Below are 20,270 nucleotides of genomic sequence, written 5' to 3'. Positions count from 1 at the left end.
AGAAACCTGTAGATCACATACATCCAGTGATGGCATTGGCCCAGAAGCAGCCATGGTAATCAAGAGGCTGGTGCACGGTTTGGCCACCAAACGCAACGCTGCCTATAGCCGGGTTTTAGGTTGGCTGCGGTGCTACTTGGCATATTCTCTTGCCAAATCTGTCATCCGTTGCGTCCACGGATCACGCTCTGTTCACGTCGTCACTTCGACCTTGCGCCTACCGACCTCGTCCAGGCGCATCTGGCTCGACATTAAACTGTATTCACAGCCATTTTTCTCCTTTCTGCCTGTTGTGTAATTACTATCCGGCGTGTATTTACCGCCAAATTGCCAGGTGCGTGTTTACCACCATAGTTCTGAATAACATCCTAAGAAGCAACAAAATATCAGATGCGTAGACAACACAAAGTATTCTTGATTTCAGAAAAGAAAAATATAATCTGAACAGAGATAGTCTGAACAGAGATGGTCTGAAGAGAGGTGGTCTGAACAGAGATGGTCTGAACAGAGATGGTCTGAACAGAGATCATCCGGGTCTGAAGAGAGATGGTCTGAAGAGAGATGGTCTGAACAGAGATGGTCTGAACAGAGATGGTTTGAAGAGAGATGGTCTGAAGAGAGATGGTCTGAACAGAGATGGTTTGAAGAGAGATGGTCTGAAGAGAGTTGGTCTGAAGAGAGATGGTCTGAAGAGAGATGGTCTGAAGAGAGATGGTCTGAACAGAGATGGTCTGAACAGAGATGGTGAGCCAATGAAAACATGGATACAATGGGAATCTTACACGAGTTATACCTAACTGTCTACAAAGTAATCAGATGGTACTTCTGAAGTACACACACAGTCAGTAAGCGTGACAACCTGGCACAAAACTAACAAGGAGTACTGAGACAGTCAATGACCTGGCACCTAGCTCAAACATGGCTACGAGGCGCCAACCAACAACCTTCCGACTTGAAATGCTCTGGACAGTATGGTCCAAAGAGGGGAAGGACAGCGCAAGTGAGATGAATATGAGCTATGTCCCAAGGGAGCAAAAATGCCGAATATCACTGGATGATGACGAGACCAGTAGGACAATTGGAAATACAGGCCTTACTGCAATATGACAGCGCAAAGCCACACACCACCAAACTTGGGAGGCTCACGTGTACCGTATTATCCCCAATAAATGTACATTACTTTTATTCCCGTAGCTATGCAGAAGACGTTACTTCAGTCACGTCTGGCGCTAGCCAGGGTCCACGCAGCTTTAATTTGGTGTTTGTTTGTTTGTGTGTTTGTGTCACGCCTGGCGCTATCCCGTATCTGTCCCGTACCGCACCATCAAACACAGCTGGCCACATACAGCTGGCCACACTATTCAAATAGGGCTTTCAAACGCAAGATCATAATGTGAAGCCACTTGGAAGAATGAGTATGAATGCGGAGTGTATGGGGGATTGCATGTAGGGCGATAGTGCGGGATTGAATCCCAGGTAATGCCTGAAAAAATAGGAGAATTGAAAAATTTATATCATCCCTATTCTTTTTTTGGCGTCATCAAGGCAGTAAATGGTGTCGTATTACCCTCGACCGTACCTGTCCCGTCCCGTACCGTACAATCAAAGACAGCTGGCCACAATGCATATTCAAATAGGGCTTTCAAATACAAGATCATAACGTGAAGCAACTTAGAAGAATTAGTATGTATGCGAAGTGTATCGGGGGATGCATGCAGGGCGATAGTGCGGGTTCGAATCCCAGGTTATGTCTAAAAACAAAAAGTAGAAATTTATGATAACATCCCTATCCTTTTTTTGTCTAGGTCATGAAGGCAAAAAAGCATAGCGTAGGGCCCTGAGCTTCCAAGCTCTCTCGTTTGTTCAAAAGTGGTCAGACCTGTACTACTATAGGAGACGTGTACTTTACCCTTTGAGGCCCATAAGTAAATTATCGTATCCGTTCCCGAAGGGAACTCACGACGGCCGCTAACACCCGATAAACCCTAGCGGCAGATGCAGCGCCTAACGGTGGGGGTGAGTGGGCAAGTCTCACAACCACTGGCACAAGTGCCGAAAACGACCCCATTAGCTGCATCCATGTACCCCTTGTGCCTGGCCACAAGTTCCCAGTTGACTGTGGGTAGCAGCACGGCTGGAAAAACCGCTCCCAGGCAGGACTTGAACCAGGTACCTCTCGTATCTCAATCATGGTCTTTGACCAACCCACTGTGCCTGCCTGGTTTGAGGCCCATAGTACGGATATATCCGTACCCGTGTACAGTGCATACTTTTCAAAGTGCAACCTGGCGTAACTCGGCCGTACCTTGACCAAATCGGACAATCGAAAGGGCTTTCGACATAAACATTTTCTCTGCTATCGGCTCGAAAAAATCCGAAGGCGATCCGACGTCGGACAGCGGAGATACGAGACTCGAACTAAATTCGCTCAGCAGAGTCAACTCGAGCGCGTGCATTTTGAACTCGTTCTAAGGGGTTTTCCCTGACTCGCGGCCCACTCAGCTACAGATAGTTCACGTCATCGCAAAGGCATGTTTCTTAGCTCTTCAGTAAAAAAATTTGACCGATCTGCGATGCAATTTGTTGAAATGGCAGATAATTTGAGTTGGGCGCTCGCAGTGCTGGCCTTGGAGCGCCGTATTGCGCTGTGGCGCTGGTTCTGTGGATTGAGTGATGGATTGCTGGCTATCGCTGTGTTCCTCTGGCCAAGAGCTTTCCCGGGAAAGCCCAAGATCATCAAAATCGGCCAAAGAACACCAAAGTTATGACCAGATAAGTACCTGGGCTCGCGTATGCGGTGCTTTCTTGAAATAATTGTGGGCCCTAAAGGGTTAATTGATTCTGGAAAAATTGATGGCCCGTGTTGGAATGCAAAAACAGCAAAAAATCTCGTGATAATGATACTGTCAGGATGTAAATATAACCAACCATGGTAAGACTAAGTGTAGAAAGACACAACGATGATAAACGGTCGAGAAAAGTGAAGTGAGGTGGACCCTGGTACTTGTACCCAAGTAATGCCCATCACATCATTCTGGCATGCACCGTAAAGTACCGCCAGAGTGCCCTGTCTCGCGACAGCTTCCCACCTTGATTTTCCAGCCAAGGTAAACAAATCGTATGGCAGAATTCTACTAAGTTTGTAAGGTGTGAGAACATTTTAAAATCTAGTCTGGTCACACTTGGCATGTTTTTATGTAGAGCTCACACCCGCCCCAAGGTAAACTGGGTATGGACTGACTGCACTGACTGCATTCTGCAGTGTGTGTACATGTACAAGGTCCATGTTGTATGACCTAATGACAGGAACCCAACCCACCTCCACAAGACGACCACAAAAGTATGAGATGGTGGTGCAGTGCTCTGGTGGCACTTTACGCTATTACAGGATTATTCCCGTAGGTATGCAGAAGACGTTACTTCAGTAGCGTCTAGCGCTAGCCAGGGTCCACACAGCTTTAATTTGGTGTTTGTTTGTTTGTGTGTTTGTGTCACGCCTGGCGCTATCCCGTATCTGTCCCGTACCGTACCGTACCATCAAACACAGCTGGCCACATACAGCTGGCCGCAATATTCAAATAGGGCTTTCAAACGCAAGATCATAACGTGAAGCAACTTGGAAGAATGAGTATGAATGCGAAGTGTATGGGGTATGCATGTAGGGCGATAGTGCGGGTTCGAATCCCAGGTATTGCCTGAAAAAAATAGGAGAATTGAAATTTTTTTAACATCCCTTTTCATTTTTTGCCGTCATCAAGGCGTTAGACGGTGTCGTATTACCCTCGACCGTACCTGTCCCGTACATGTCCCGTACCTGTCCCATACCTATCCCATACCGTACAATCAAAGACGGCTGGCCACAATGCATATTCAAATAGGGCTTTCAAATACAAGATGATAACGTGAAGCAACTTGAAAGAATTAGTATGTATGTGAAGTGCATTGGGGGATGCATGCAGGGCGATAGTGCTGGTTCGAATCCTAGGTTATGTCTAAAAACTTATAACATACCTATGCTTCTTTTGTCTAGGTCATGAAGGCAAAAAAGCATAGCGTAGGGCCCTGAGCTTCCAAGCTCTCTCGTTGTATATTAGGTAGCAGTGAATAAGCACACATGACCTCCCACCCAGTCAACATTTAACTACACACGTCAAGCTCACCAAGAAGTATTAGAGACGTGTCCTTTTATATTTTTTACCCACACTTAGCATGTACCGTAAAGTCTGCTGCAAATGCCCACCCTATTTTTGCAAGATCTGCTGGCCTGTACACATTGACCCCATGCACTGTCACCCCTACTGTACGAAAGTGCATCTCACATCGTAGCGGAAAGAGCACTTTGCTACGGTAAACTATGTCCACTTTCCTGGTTTAAAAATCTCTTTGGGCACTAGCAACGAGCTAGCTCGTAGTGATTTTATAATGATGGTTGTTTTATTTCGCAAAGCCGGACGGGTTTTCTTCCGAATAACAAGGTAGGGAAGAACTGAGAGTATTGAAGGAACCAAATACACTTCTGACTGTGTTTCAAGTCATCATTTCGAGATCACACATGCCCAAAGGCAAATGTTTTTCTTGGGCACTTCGGAGTTTTCAACAAATTGGCAGCGACATTGTAGGTGTAGCCTCTGTAACATACCCTGTTCCACTTGCAACTGCAATATTGGGACCAGTCAAGTCGTTCACTGACACTTCATCAGAACAATTACCGGTACTGTTCCTGACAGCGCGACATCATGGCACTGCACAACAATTTCTACGGCATTACTCGTACCACATGGAGAACGAACTACCACAAAGACAACTAATTTATCGAATGAAAGGAAATCTCGACAGAAGTTATTTCTATGCAGGAAGATAATGGCAATAGATTTTGCACAGCCTCCTGGTAGGACATAGGCAGTTTGTAGGCATTACAGTCGTTCTCGTACGCATTCGACCTTCATGCCAGTTGTTTACAACTATATTGACCTGAAAAAGACGAAAATAGTATGGACCCGCTGGGGTGGGCGTTTGCTGCGAAGCAGGCGTTTGCTCCGGACTTTACGGTACTGGTATAGAGAAGGCTGCCATCAGGATAGACTTCCCTTTAGAAAATAGCAAGGCAGGAAAAGACATGAGCTTGCAAAAGCAAGAGAGTCAATCCCGAACAAAAATATTTTCACCAGCGCCGGGAGCAGCGATGAGGATGACCAAGAAAAGTATCAACCCTTCCTTGGACAATAAACCCCTCGCGGCCAGTTCTATACCTTACATCGTACCAAGTTTTGTCACCTCAATTAATTGCACGCATTGTTCTCCAAAGTATAAGTTCAAACTTTCGAAAGATAAGCATCAATATTGATGACGTTGACCAAGTATATACATTATAATTCACAGTGACCCTAAACGGGTTAAAGTAATTGAATGGTTTGTAATTTAAAAAGGCGACGAGGAGACAACAACTTTATTAATGCGATTAATAGTATAAGTGAAGCGGACATTACAAAATGATGAATGAGAATACATGTATCTAAAATGGTTGTTCCTAATCGATTTTCTTGAGTCTATCATCAGGGAAAATCGTCTCACAATAGAGGCTATACGGAGAAACAAACTACTTATAGGTTATCGGATAGTGGGAAGTATACAAGGTGAGGTGTGAAAAAAAACTAAAGTGGGAGAGAAGACGAAAGAAATTAGAAGAAAAGATGTTAGAGTGTTCTGACGGTGTGAGCTACTACAAAAGGTGAGTGAAATGAAGGCGTGGAAGCAGGTGAATGTGATAGAGTGAGGAACTGTGAGGTGTAGGTGTATGCGAATGAATACGTGTGTGAATGCTAGGTGAAGAGTCTCAGTTTTGTGACATTTTCTTTCTGAATGCATTGATTAGGATTGTGTTTACGGATGAAAACAGCTTCTAATACCTTAAGTTCACGAATAACTGAGACTCTTCACCTAGCATTCACACACGTATTCATTCGCATACACCTACACCTCACAGTTCCTCACTCTATCACATTCACCTGCTTCCACGCCTTCATTTCACTCACCTTTTGTAGTAGCTCACACCGTCGGGAACACTCTCACATCTTTTCTTCTAATTTCTTTCGTCTTCTCTCCCACTTTAGTTTTTTCACACCTCACCTTGTATACTTCCCACTATCCAATAACCTATAAGTAGTTTGTTTCTCCGTATAGCCTCTATTGTGAGACGATTTTCCCTGATGATAGTCTCAAGAAAATCGATTAGGAACAACCATTTTAGATACATGTATTCTCATTCATCATTTTGTAATGTCCGCTTCACTTATACTATTAATCGCATTAATAAGGTTTGTAATTTGTAGCAATTTAGTAATATTAGTTCCGTGGTCATACCACAGAACAAAGAAGTCTCAAAATAGGTTTAAATTGACCAAAATCGATTTATACAAAAGAGAAAGACCAAGGAACTACAAGTTACGCTATACTGTCCACTAACACCACCAGTTACTGAACAATCAGCTCATGCGATAGCATTGCACACTTGGTTGCGCTCACCTTCCCCTCCTTATGTTATTTCTATAACTTAGAACCTTCCAAGTTGGAAGGCTGTTGGAGTGCGCATCCAAGATGTGCTAGAGCTGTTAGCCAGTTAGTTGTAGAACGTCAGTACTGTCGGTCAGTGTCGTGCAATGTTATCGCATGAGCTGATTGTTTAGTAACTGGTGGTGTTGGTGGACAGTATAGCGTAACTTGTAGTTCCTTGGTCTTTCTCTTTGTATAAAATCGATTTTTTGTCATTTTCTTCAGTGGATTTTCATGATTGAGGCATAAATAAGCATTGTACAACAAAGCAATAAATGATTTTTGGAGTGATACAATTATACAAAAGGTGTTAAAAATGAGTGGGAACTACAAGATGGGAAAATAGATATGAACTGTAAACTAATTGTATAGTCTAATTGTAAACTAATTTTAGTCAGACCGCATTGTCATGTTATTAACTGGTCTCGTCATCGTCCTGTAACAGTCGGCATTCGTTGTTGCCGCGGGACTTAGCCTGTGCACATTTTTGCTGTGCTCACCTTCCCCTCTTCGGTCCTACGTAACCATGAACCTTCCAAGTTGGAAGGCTGTTGGTTCACGCACTGGAGATGTGTTAGAGCTAGGTCTCGGGTCGCTGAATGTCTCATTAGCCTGTCAGTTTTGTGCCCTTTCTGACCGTCTTTCATCTTGTTACAGTCGTGGATAGTTGCTGAATAACTCGTTCTCATGTGTTTGAAACTCGGATAATGAGCCAATAATTAATGCAGAAAGGAAAAGGAAAGACAGCTACAAGTTGAGAGTAACTCTCCATCACTTTAACCAGATACTATATCCATTCAGAAAGTGCAACAACTAGGCACAAAACTGACAGAGCACTGAGACGTTCGACGTCCTGACACCTAGCTTAAACACATCTCCATAGCGCTAACCGACAGCCTTCCAACTTGGAAGGTTCAAGGTTATGGAAAGACCAACGAGGGGAAGGCAAGCACAACGAAAATGAGCACAAGCTACAGTCCCAACAGAACAAAGAATGTCGATTATTACTGGACTATGACGAGACCAGTAGGGTATTTGAAAAAGCGGTCTAACTACAGTTCGAAGCAGCAAAGTAGCACACCACTTATCTTTGATATTAAGACCCACCCTAGTACGCGGCATGTGGCCTCTAATTTCATAATGTGTGAATTTACGAATAACTTGAGTGCTACTACATTCTTCTTTTGCCGACACAGAACTGGCTTACACAGACGAATACACACAGCTCCAAGCACCTGTAATTGTGGAGCATATCATGCGTGACAAGGCATACAAATCATACCATGCATGACAAGGTATAGAGTACAACTTACCTCCGTTTAAGTAGTTTGCTTGCTGAGAATGACAACAAGCAGCAGGTCAAACTCGTCGCCAAGTATGAAAAGAACTTGAAATGGTTAAGTCCAAAGCGATACGGCTCCATGAATATCAACACCGACATGATCATTAACCTCGCGAACATACAACTTTTTGTCCATTCACTGCAGCAAAAAATTCCATGCTTGCCCATCAAAGTCGCATGAATCACGATGCCACTGGCCGTAGCCGCGATGGTTTTTTTCTTTCGGGTTTGGTGGCTTTCCTACGCATGCGGAAAACTCGGCTTGCAACCTAGTCTCACGCGAACCGTGAATTTTTTCCTTTGATCTTGCCATCACAACACCCCAAATGAAAGTGAGTTAGATATCTTGATCATCCTAGGTTTTACCTGTCAAAATTTGTGTGGGAGGTAAGCGACAATTGCGATGAAACGGACCAAGTAAGAAAAAGGAGATAGTTGACTTTGCGCCAGTCTCTGAAACCAACAGGCTATCTGTACAGCAAATCTCCGTGCAATCGCGGAAGAACACGCCGAGAAGCCACCGGACTGAAGCACCTTTTCATTATCTACAGAGAATATTAAAGCTAGGCGCGGCTTTTTGAACAAAAACGACATTAGGATCACTAGATCGGATATAGGCTGCATCAGCACCACAAACTACAATACAAATATGGCAGTCATTCTTGATGGCAAAACAAAGTTTTTCAAACTCGGACCTACCACTACACATGATAACAAAGTTAAAGTGGAGAAACTGAAGAACAGGCGAAAGAAGAGTTCCTTATAATCCGACCGGTTGGTCCCATCCGCTCACGGCTTTACGGTCTACCTAAAATCCACAAACCAGGCTGTCCATTGCGCCCAAAATTATCGAAGTCAGCATCTCCCCTGTATAGTATATTCAAATTGTTGTGTGCATGACTTGATGCTGTTCAAGCATTTTACACTACGCATGACTTGATGCTGTTCAAGCATTTTACACTACGCATGACTTGATGCTGTTCAAGCATTTTACACTACGCATGACTTGATGCTGTTCAAGCATTTTACACTACGCATGACTTGATGCTGTTCAAGCATTTTACACTACGCATGACTTGATGCTGTTCAAGCATTTTACACTACGCATGACTTGATGCTGTTCAAGCATTTTACACTACGCATGACTTGATGCTGTTCAAGCATTTTACACTACGCATGACTTGATGCTGTTCAAGCATTTTACACTACGCATGACTTGATGCTGTTCAAGCATTTTACACTACGCATGACTTGATGCTGTTCAAGCATTTTACACTACGCATGACTTGATGCTGTTCAAGCATTTTACACTACGCATGACTTGATGCTGTTCAAGCATTTTACACTACGCATGACTTGATGCTGTTCAAGCATTTTACACTACGCATGACTTGATGCTGTTCAAGCATTTTACACTACGCATGACTTGATGCTGTTCAAGCATTTTACACTACGCATGACTTGATGCTGTTCAAGCATTTTACACTACGCATGACTTGATGCTGTTCAAGCATTTTACACTACGCATGACTTGATGCTGTTCAAGCATTTTACACTACGCATGACTTGATGCTGTTCAAGCATTTTACACTACGCATGACTTGATGCTGTTCAAGCATTTTACACTACGCATGACTTGATGCTGTTCAAGCATTTTACACTACGCATGACTTGATGCTGTTCAAGCATTTTACACTACGCATACACCGTTAGGCGCTGCATCTGCCGCTAGGGTTTATTTGGTGTTAGTGGCCGTCGTGAGTTCCCTTCGGGAATGGATACGATAATTTTTTTTATACAGTCAAAGACAACTTTGAATTTGCTGACATACTCCACTCACACTCGGTGTTGTGAACCCTCTGGTTCTCTTAAGTATCAGGAACGAGCGACAGCACGGCACGAGGACAACTATTTATTCTCAACAGTATATTTGACTTCCATTGAATCTAACATCAAACACTAAAACCACCAGGTAGTTAGGTAGTTATAGCGTAAAAAAGACAGCGTATACTGTAAATATATAAATTTTTGGTAGCTATTTCATTTCGGCTATATTCGGCACCGACCTAAAGTGCCTAAACTAAAACGCCGATGAAATTTTTCACAGCATCTGTCGCACTATACCATGCCCTCTACCCCACGCCGAAAATTAATCGCTGCCGAAATGTCAAAAATCGTGAAGTGCCGAAATTTTGCAGCGCTGACATGTTTGTATATTGACAGTATGAGAAAAGCATACGCATACAACATACAAGAACAGCACACACAGCAAATCGCACATAGCGCAAGTAGCGTACATCACGTCGTAAACATCAACGGTACGGCGGAGTCGAGATACAACTCCATTGAAACGAACACAATGTCACAAGCGAGAAAGCCTTTCACTCTCGAGAACTTGTGGTTTCATATCGTATGTCAGTGCCTTTAAAGCCATGGGCTTATATTCGAAACACCGCCGCTTTTCTAGATATTTTAGATGCAAAATGACTCACCCACTACGCCATGCCATAAAAGTCGAAGTCCACACAGAAATTCCAATCTAAATCTACTTGTTCACCCCTCCTCCTGGTCTGTAAGTTTGTTAGCATAGTACTTATTCCTTCATTTTTACAAAATATACTTGAAATGTCATTTCATTAATTTTATGAAGCTCATGGCTTTATAACTGAGACTGGCTTTATAATCGAATACAGTCATCACTTATCCGGTCCTCTTTTTTCCGGATACCTCGCCATCCGGAAGAAAATAGCTGGTTACATATTTACAGCATACGTGACGCATCCAACATAAACTTTGTTCAGTTATCCGGTTCCCTCGCCTATCCGGATATTTTTGTGGAAAACGGATGTGTGCGGTTAAGCGAGGTCTGACTGTATACCGTCATGGCTTTAAAGGTGCGGACATACGGTAACACTCGGTTCCCTTCAGTGCTCACACGTGTTCTTTTGATGTCAATAGTTCTTGTTCACGAATGTACCTTTGGAGGAAACGATTATCATCTGTATTCAGGTGCTGTTTCACAATTATGAGGTGGGTACACCATGGATTTCCGAAACAGCATTCCGTGAATTGATGTTTCTCCATATGATTATGATGTATAGGCAAGTGGATGGTGTGGCCATGGAGCCCCCCCCCCCCACCTTGGTCCAGTCCTAGTAAAGAACCTGGTAGACAGAGCAAAGCGTATTTGTTCAAACCACAAACTTTGCAAAGAACTAGATATTTTGAAGTTTATTATTGTGAAGAACGGGTACGCGGCTGAACTGTTACATCGATTCATGAAAGACGAAGCCAATAGTAAAGATGTATTCATAGGCCCCAATAAATGCCCGGTTTTCTCCCTTCGAAGGGCAGTATTTTAACATCTTTGCGCCGTACGGTTAGAAACATAGTTCATCAAACATAATTATTGTGCCGTCAACGTCGTCCCAGTTTTCACAACGATGAGTGCATTCGTGGTGAGGAAGGATGACCTATCAATCAACCTTCTATCAAAGTTAGTTTTAAGTGCCGGCTGTGTGGTAGCCGGTGCGTTGGTGGGACTCTTCATTATCTGAACGCACGTATCAAGCAGCATGTCCCGCTTTACATGCTAAATGATGAGGGTCGGAAACTTCGTCCAAAACATGGCAGGCCATCAAAGAAAGACCAGGCACACGGGTCGTTAGGTTCCATGGCCAGCTCCTTCTGAAGATGCGACTGTGGTGTGTTCACCTCCATCAACTGGCCAACGTCCAGCACAGTCCTTGAGAACCACACACGCAAACAACTCACATCCTAAAATTACCAAGCATGGCACACAACCAACACATGAGTGAACTCAACAATGTCCACCTGTTGGGGGCGGCGAGCCTGACAAGGAAATTGAGTCCCTGATGCCAGTGATGCCACTGCCTCCACCGCAGCCTCCACTCACCTCCGCGTTGAGTGTAGACCTGTTGGTATCTCCTACAACAAAGTCAGTGGATGGGATGTCTTTGGACATTATGCAACCTGACCCGATACCATACGGAGGAGAGGGCACAGTAGATGACATGAAAAAGAGTGAAGCTACTGTCCCCCATGATTAGACCTAGACGATCAACAGCTAACTACACCTTCAACTACTATGAGACTGGAAATTATGGAACTAAAATGACCTTCGCTGTTCCTGAGGGAGAGACCGAACATGTTCTTCAAAGGAGGAGTCAAAAGGCAGAGTCAACTGAACAACAGTCAAACGAGAAAGTAACGGAGGGAATCGACAAGAAATACGACGATGAATTGGCGGACGAGATTGACGGAGGTGATGCGGACGGGGATGATGAGATTGACGATGATGAAAATGTTGAGACGGAGGAGCTGGATGAAGATGGTGATAGTCAGAGGCCTGCCATGTATGTTCATTTTTTGTCACACCCTATGTGTTTAGAAGTATACTTATGATGACTTTAGTTTGACTGTACTTTGTCACTCACTATATACTCGACAATTACAGTTGTTTGAAGCTGTGTGTATTCATCTGTATAAGCCAGTTCTGTGTGTATTCATCTGTATAACGTCAGTTCTGTGAATGCAAAAGAAGCATGTAGTAGCACTAAAGATATAATCGTAAGTTCACACATTGTTCATTTTATGTTAATGTATATGGCTCAAAAATATTATCTCATCTCGTTGTTCCCGCTCGTCTTTCTTCAACACTTCTTGTATAATTGTCTCACTCCAATAATCATTAATCTGCTGTATATTATTATTCGTCCGTCACGAAAATCCACTGACGAGATTGACAAGAAAATCGATTTTGGCTAAACTTCTTTTGAGACCTCTATGTTGTGTGGCATCACCACAGAACTAATATTATTCACTGCTATCATTAAATTATTGTCTCGACGTCGGTTATTTGTAATTCATAAAAAAAGAAAAAAAGGCGTTGGAACTACAAGTTACACTATGATGTTCACTAACATCACCAGTTGAGAAACAATATGAGTCCAGTTACCGCATTTTCCGGAGTATAGTGCGCACTTTAGATGTGCTATTTTAGGTCCAAAATCGCAGGTGCGCACTATGCTCCGAATATGAAATGCATGTACTTCAATGAAGATTGAAGTGCGCACCCCCAATGAAGATTGGGGGTAAGCGTTATACAAAGGTGCGCACTATACTCCGAAAAATACGATAGCAATGTTTTTCAGGAATGGCATGTAGTGGTGACTTGGACTGATAGTTGCTTGATCCTCTTTCTTTCCTTTACATTCAATGATGTGTACATTCTTTTTATTGTATGCCCAGATGTCTACCTTGACAATACTGTTCATATTAGCCTATTGGAGTGCATATTGTGAAGGATCCAATCCGTGTGGACCCTGTACATGTGAAAACACTGGGCAGAACAAAACCCTTACAAGCTGCACTAACCTAACAGAGGTGTAAGTTAGATTTGTGGTATTTTGTGGTATTTTGCTTGCATTGCTCCTGAGCCGGTTTTGAAGTTGGGAAAACCATGTCTGAGAAAACCGAACCATATGTGCAAGTCAATCTCTCCGATATCGCTCATAATTTGCGGGCAGGTTCCCTAAGGGGAGTAGATGGACTGTGCAAAGTCCTTGAAACCGTTTCTGAAGGGAACCTTGAGACTAGCACGCCCCTCAAGTATAGCCGAAAATCGCATTTATGCTAAGGACAAAACTCCATCGAAACCAAAATTGCCTCACTTTAGAAAAGTTACCAGAGCAGTACCGCTTAGCCACGCCAACATCCTAGAAGACAAGGGCCATCACCCTCGACGCCACAAATGATAGCAAAGTGCCAACTTACAAGCACTGATAATCCAGCCAGTTAAGTGCTCAATTAGCAAGAATTATACACCAGCAGATAGCACTGAGGACATGTCCCCTATCGGCCTTTTGGGGTTTTCAATGGGCATATTGCCATAGTTCTCGTTAAATGATGAAGATTATGATAAAAAAGAAGGACCAAGAAACTACAAGTTATGCTATAGGGTCCACTAACACCACCAGTTACTAAACAAGATCCATACAAGATGTGCTAGAGCTGTTAGCCACCTAGTTGTAGAATGTCAGTACCGTCGGTCAGTGTAGTCCAATGTGATCACATGAGCTGATTGTTTAGTGACCGTTGTTGTTAGTGGACACTTTAGCGTAACTTGTAGTTTCTTGGTCCTTTTTACTTTGTATAGAAAATAAATTATTCCAAATCGCCAAGAAGTGCGAGTTTCTTAGGGAAAAGAGCAGGACGTGGCATTTGGCCTCTAATTTCCTGACATCAATTTTCAATTAAAGAAAAAAGCCCAAGAAACTACAAGGTATGCTATAGTTTCCACAAACACCACCAGTTACTAAACAAGATCCATCCAAGATGTGCTAGAGCTGTTAGCCAGCTAGTTGTAGAATGTCAGTACCGTCGGTCAGTGTAGTGCGATGTTATCGCATGAGCTGATTGTTTAGTGACCGTTGTTGTTAATGTACACTATAGCGTAACTTGTAGTTTCTTGGTCCTTTTTTCTTTACTATAATTTTATCCTTGACTCTCCATCCGAGTCCATTATGATAAGAAAAGGAGGAAAAAGAAAATACAATTATGAACAATGCGCAAAGAGAAGACGAAAGCAAATCAATGAGGGAGCACTACAAGTAACGAATTTGAGTTTGATGAAATTTTTCTTCAAAATGATGCAACGGATCAAAGGTTCTAGGGTTGAGGGAATATTGCGAGATGCACGGTGAAATCCCGGCTGACGAGTTTTCATGGTCACATTCGTCAAGTGCGCTTGTTACTTGCCTTGAACGCGCTTTGGTCTAGAAGTAATCACATTTATTTTGTTACGGCGCTCAAAAACATGCACAGCTGACCGGGTTACAGGCCTGCGAACCGGGACGTTCCCTGACGATGTAATTTGCAGACCAGTAAAATGAAAGCGAAATCCCGTTCTTTATGACGAAATAAATCTTCCAAGCAGTTCACACGACAAGCGGGTGCAGCCTGTGCTGTTTGCATACCAGTCAACACAAAGTCGCCAAGCTAGTATCAGGTGTCCTTCGGTGGTAATTTTGTACTGACCGTTTCAACAAAAGGAGCCCCTGCTTAGTTCACATGCTTCGTGAGTTGGCGATGGTGGAGGGTCAGGTTCCCCTGCCTTGATTAGTGCTGCACCGTGTAAAAGTATTTCTTATTATTATTCTTTTATTTATACTTCAAATATAAATACAAAATAATTGAGAGGCTTTGAATCGTTTTTAATAAAATCTAAATATTTGCCGGGTTGGAAGGTGGGAGAAAAAAAGGAGATGAAAACACTACTGATCATTTTAGCATAGCTATGAATAGGACTACATGACTTGTTTGACATGTATTACCGTGTACTTTATAACAAAAGTATTCTTGAAAACCCAGAGATCATTTTAGCACCAAGACATCTGTGAACGAAAAATTATAATTTTTGCTGATACATCTGAATAAGAGTAAGAAGATCAAGTCGACAGAGAAGAGGGGATGATGGGGTGGTAGAAGGCACCTGGAAAACAGGGCGAACTCCGGATTTGAAAATCTTGGGTGAGCAGTTCCGCAAATTCTTTCATTGGCATGCGCTTCGCTGATTTCGTTGGTGTTTTCAGACCGTGGCTGCTACCTTTGCAGCAACATGCTGCACAAGTAGTGCATTTTAGGAATTTGAGAACACTTTGTTCTTGCTATCGTCAACTTCAGCATTTCGTATTCAGGAGAGGAACCAGGATGCTTATGCCCGAGCTTACAGTCTTGATAAATGCCCACGCGAACGATGTGGGACGGCACGAACTCCAGAAAAACGATATGCGCTTTGGGCGGAATATTGCGGAGCGCGGTACGGAAGAGAGCTCCGACAAAGTCCGAGACCACCATGGCTTCAGTAACAAGTAGACATTGCGCAGGAAGGGTTGCGCCAATGTTCGAACACAAAAAAAACAGCGAGTTCAAGAAAACAACATGCAAATCCAATAAGTGACAAAAACGTAGTGACAAGAAAAAGAAAGAAATATCAAGAGATCAAGGGATCTATTTCGCACCTTCACGACGAACAGTGCCAAACAACTGCAAAGACAACACATTCTCCTTCTGAACACAAAGCTCAGGGTCTAACTTACGTATGTACAAAGCTTCCAACACGTCAAGATGTAACAAAGACCTACCACGCGACAAAACAGGGAATACATCATCGGAATACCACTCACGACAACTAGCACTGCCAGACAGGTGACACTTGATTGCCGAGGTACCGTTTCCGCAATTGAACCGTTTCCGGAGTTTCCGGAATTGCAGGGACGCAGGGTGTAATGGGAGAGATTCGCAAACGGCAGGATCGGAGGTGACAACGGCCAAGTCGTCGGGTCAGGGAAACGGTACCTCGGCAATCAAGTGTCACCTGTCTGGCAGTGCTAGTTGTCGTGAGCGGTATTCCGATGATGTATTCTCTGTTTTGTCGCATCTTGCCGTGTTGGAAGCTTTGTAGGAATAATAATAATAATAATAACAGCTCGCATGTACCCCATGGGTGAGATCACCCATGGGGCTAACGCATCTGTCGGCAAAAAGAGTTAGAGAAAAACGAGAAATACATGACACACACACCTTCCCAATTCTGTTATTGCAGGAAAAAACTACCTTGATTCCACCATGAGCCTAGGCATGAGGAATATAATATTTTAAAAGTACATCATGTTATTTACCAAAAAGATATTTGAGTACGAGCAGATATTTTTGGCATAATAAGTTAGTACATTGATTCACAATGCCGAGCCAAGCTTCCCTGTCTTGAGAGATATAGCGTCTGCTTCGGCAATGGGAACGTTTATCGTCTTTAAGTCATTCTTGATGTCGTCAATCCATCTGGTTACGGGGCGTCCTCTGGGCTTTTTGATGTCTTTGGTGTCGATTGAAAGTCTTAGAGCTTTGTAGGATGTTGAGTCATTGCCTTCTCTGATTACATGGCCGAACCATAACAAGCGCCGTTGCCTGCATATTCTGGTGATAGGCAATTGGTTGGACAGCTTGTATAAGTTTTTATTCGATATTTTTTGGGGATACACTACGCAAAGAATGGATCGTAGTTTGCGGCGATGCCACGTGTCGAGCCTGTTGCCGAGTGCTGCTGTCGAGGTCCACAGACCACAGTTGTATAATAGGACGGGAAAGATAAGTGTGGCAACCATAAGCAATCTAGATAATAAAGTGTGTCTCTTCCAGGCTAAAGTGCCAAACGCTCGATTAGCGGCAGTGATACGGTTCTCGATGTCACTTCCAGATCCCAAGAGACTTCCGAGTAGTTTCGTCTTTCTCCATGTGTCATCATCCTTGGAAGGAGTTACAAATTGAGTTTTTGTTAAATTTAGTCTCAGGTCATCATGGGAGAATATTGGCTCACATTTCGCTGCAGCGGCCACCACAGCATCACGATCAGTGTCATGTATTGTGTTGTCATCTGCATCCTGTGAGAAATGAGTAGGCAGGCATGAAGGGGAGGTGCAGGCTGCTTCAACCTGCCTCATCGCACCTTCTGCGTAAACAATGAACATGGCCGGAGACATCGGGTCTCCCTGAACCAAGCCGATATTGGTCGAGAAGGGAGCACTGAGCTGCCCGCCAATCTTCACCCTAGCTGTCGTATCGGAGACTATCAATTTCATCATTGAGGTGGGTGCCCCCGAAGTGGCCATTCGATCGAGCGCCTTGCCACGGTTCACTGTGTCGAATGCACCGCTGAAATCGAGTAATGCTGCCGAATAGTTCCAATTTCCGAGCAAAGCTCTCTCACACAGAGACCGCACACAGAAAACCCCATCAGCCGTTGAGCGACCTGGTCTGAAACTGGCTTGTGACTCGTCCACAAATTGCTGAATATTGGTGCTAATTCTCTTTTTGATGGTCTGTAACTCTTCGGGGCTCCTTTCGGTTTGCCATTTTTGTATATTGGCACAATAATTCCGGTAGTCATGTCTGCTGGGCAGTGCTGTAATTGGTGAATGACATTGAAAAATGAGGACAGCCAACCAGCTAGAATGTCAGAACCTGCATGCAACATCTCACTGCTAATGCCATCCTGACCGACTGCTCCGCCTACTTTTTGCTTCTGTATCGCTGCCCGAACGTCTTTGGTCGAGAAAGGCCCATCATCAGTCGCTGGCTGATGAACCGGTTTGCACAGCAAGCTGGAATCGTAGAAAATGGATGAATAGTATTCACCAAATTTCTTGAGGTTCCAACCAATGTCCGGGATGATCCTTCCATCAGCATCAGCCAGTTGGATGGGTGGTGTATTGTCAGCCGCTCTCAGTTTTGCGTAGATTGTTAATTGCCTGGAAGTAAGACCTTGGGTCAGGCCTAAGCGCATCGGCGTCCTTTGCCCGCTTTTGCCAAAGGAAGTCGCCTTCCTTCCGCAGAATGGAGCGCATTTCATGGAGAAGTTTCGATCTTTGAGTTCGCAAAGACGACCGCTTATCGATGTCTGTTGTAGCTTGAATTTGTATGTGCAATTCTTTCTGCTGCTTGGACAGCTTGGCGACAAAAGGGTTGGTACTTCTAACTGCTTTCTGTCCAGATGGTCTTATTCCAAAAGACTGTTTGGCTGCTGAGTGGACTGTTGGCACAAACTCTCCCCATGTTGCATCTGCTTTCAAGCATGTCATGTCACCAACTTTGAATTCTGGTACGGTGTCCAGCAGCAGTTCTCGAAACCTGCCAGCAGTTTCTGTTGATGGCGAATTGTACTTGATGAAACAAGGCTTGCATGATTTCTTCCCAGAACGAACTGTATGAAAGGAGAGCTGGAAATCTCTCTCTCTCTCTGTCTCTGTCTCTGTGTCTGTCTCTGTGTCTCTCTCTCTCTGATTCTCTCTCTGTCTCTGTCTGTCTGTCTGTCTCTCTATTTCTCTCTCTCTCTCTTTCTCTCTCTCTCTCTCTCTCTCTCTCTCTCTCTCTCTCTCTCTCTCTCTCTCTCTCTCTCTCTCTCTCTCTCTCTCTCTCTCTCTCTCTCTCTCTCTCTCTCTCTCTCTCTCTCTCTCTCTCTCTCCTGGAGGCACGACAACGTACTCGGGGTCATCGTCAGGAACATGCGTGAGGAGATTCGAATCCGCACTGCTGCAAACACCGTACAAACCGAAAATTCAAATGAGCTTGACTTCATCTCGTTTTGCAAGGCGGGAGAGAAGCCAGTTCGCGTTCAGCCTAGACGAAAGTTGGTTACGACTGATCTCCTGTCAGCGGCCTCAGACTGGAAACTTCTTGTCGACTCAGTTAGTGCAAAGATTTCTTTCCCTAGCTGTGTTGCACTTACCACCCTAAGACCAGATATAGTTCTGTACTCTACGAGTCGTATTCTGGATGGAGGTGACAGTTTGTGTTGGGGACAGATTCAGTGTCAGTAACTCGCGGAAGGACAGGCGGTATGCGGATCTGGCCGATCAATGCCGAGCAAACGGGTGGCAGGTCGTTTCTTTTTCGGTTGAGGTAGGTGTGCGTGGTTTCATCCCGGACTCTCTTCGGAGGGCTCTGAAAGCGCTTGGATTTTCTAATCGAAGAATAAAATTTATTTGTAATTTGTGCAGTAAGACGTCTCTGCGAAGCAGCTACATCATCTGGTTGCGGCGTCAACAAAAACACTGGTCGGAAGATCCACTTTTCTGAGGTACTGTATGCGGGGCTCCGTTTATTGAGGTGCGTTGAAATTTATTCTCTTTATCAGCTACATCATCTGGTTGCGGCGTCAACAAAAACACTGGTCAGAAGATCCACTTTTCTGAGGTACTGTATGTGGGGCTCCGTTTATTGAGGTGCGTTGAAATTTATTCTCTTTATCTTATTATTTCTTTTCTATAATTTCCCCATATGAGTTCCTATCAGTTGCTGTGAACACCTTGAGTGGAGAGCGCTTGCTCGAGCGTTTGAACCGGGTTCTTAATCCACCATACCCAGTTCGCAAGGCTGGGCGGGGTTGTGAGCAGGCTTTCATTTCATCTTTTCTTATTATTTCTTATTATTTCTGCTTTTCATCTCATTACAAAATTCTGCGCTTTTTCTCCATCTGCGCATAAATCTAGACTGACAACCTGCTTGTTAAAACATGCACCTGCTTTCAGGCGTAAATACCCTGTTGTAGAGGTCTCAGTCCTCATTTGTTAGACTTACCTGTCTTTATAAATGTAACTTACTCTCTCTCTCTCTCTCTCTGTTTCTCCCTCACTCTCTCTCTTTCTCCCTCTCTCTCTCTGTTTCTCTTTCTCTCTCTCTGTCTCTCTCTGTCTCTCTGTCTTTCTCTCTGTCTCTCTCTGTCTCTCTGTCTCTCTTTCTCTCTCTCTCTCTCTCTCTATCTCTCTCTCTCTCACTCTCTCTCTCTCTCTCTCTCTCTCTC

The sequence above is a fragment of the Sycon ciliatum genome, chromosome 11 (genome assembly GCF_964019385.1).
Source record: "Sycon ciliatum chromosome 11, ocSycCili1.1, whole genome shotgun sequence".
NCBI lineage: Eukaryota > Metazoa > Porifera > Calcarea > Leucosolenida > Sycettidae > Sycon > Sycon ciliatum.
This window is presented reverse-complemented; position numbering follows the sequence as displayed.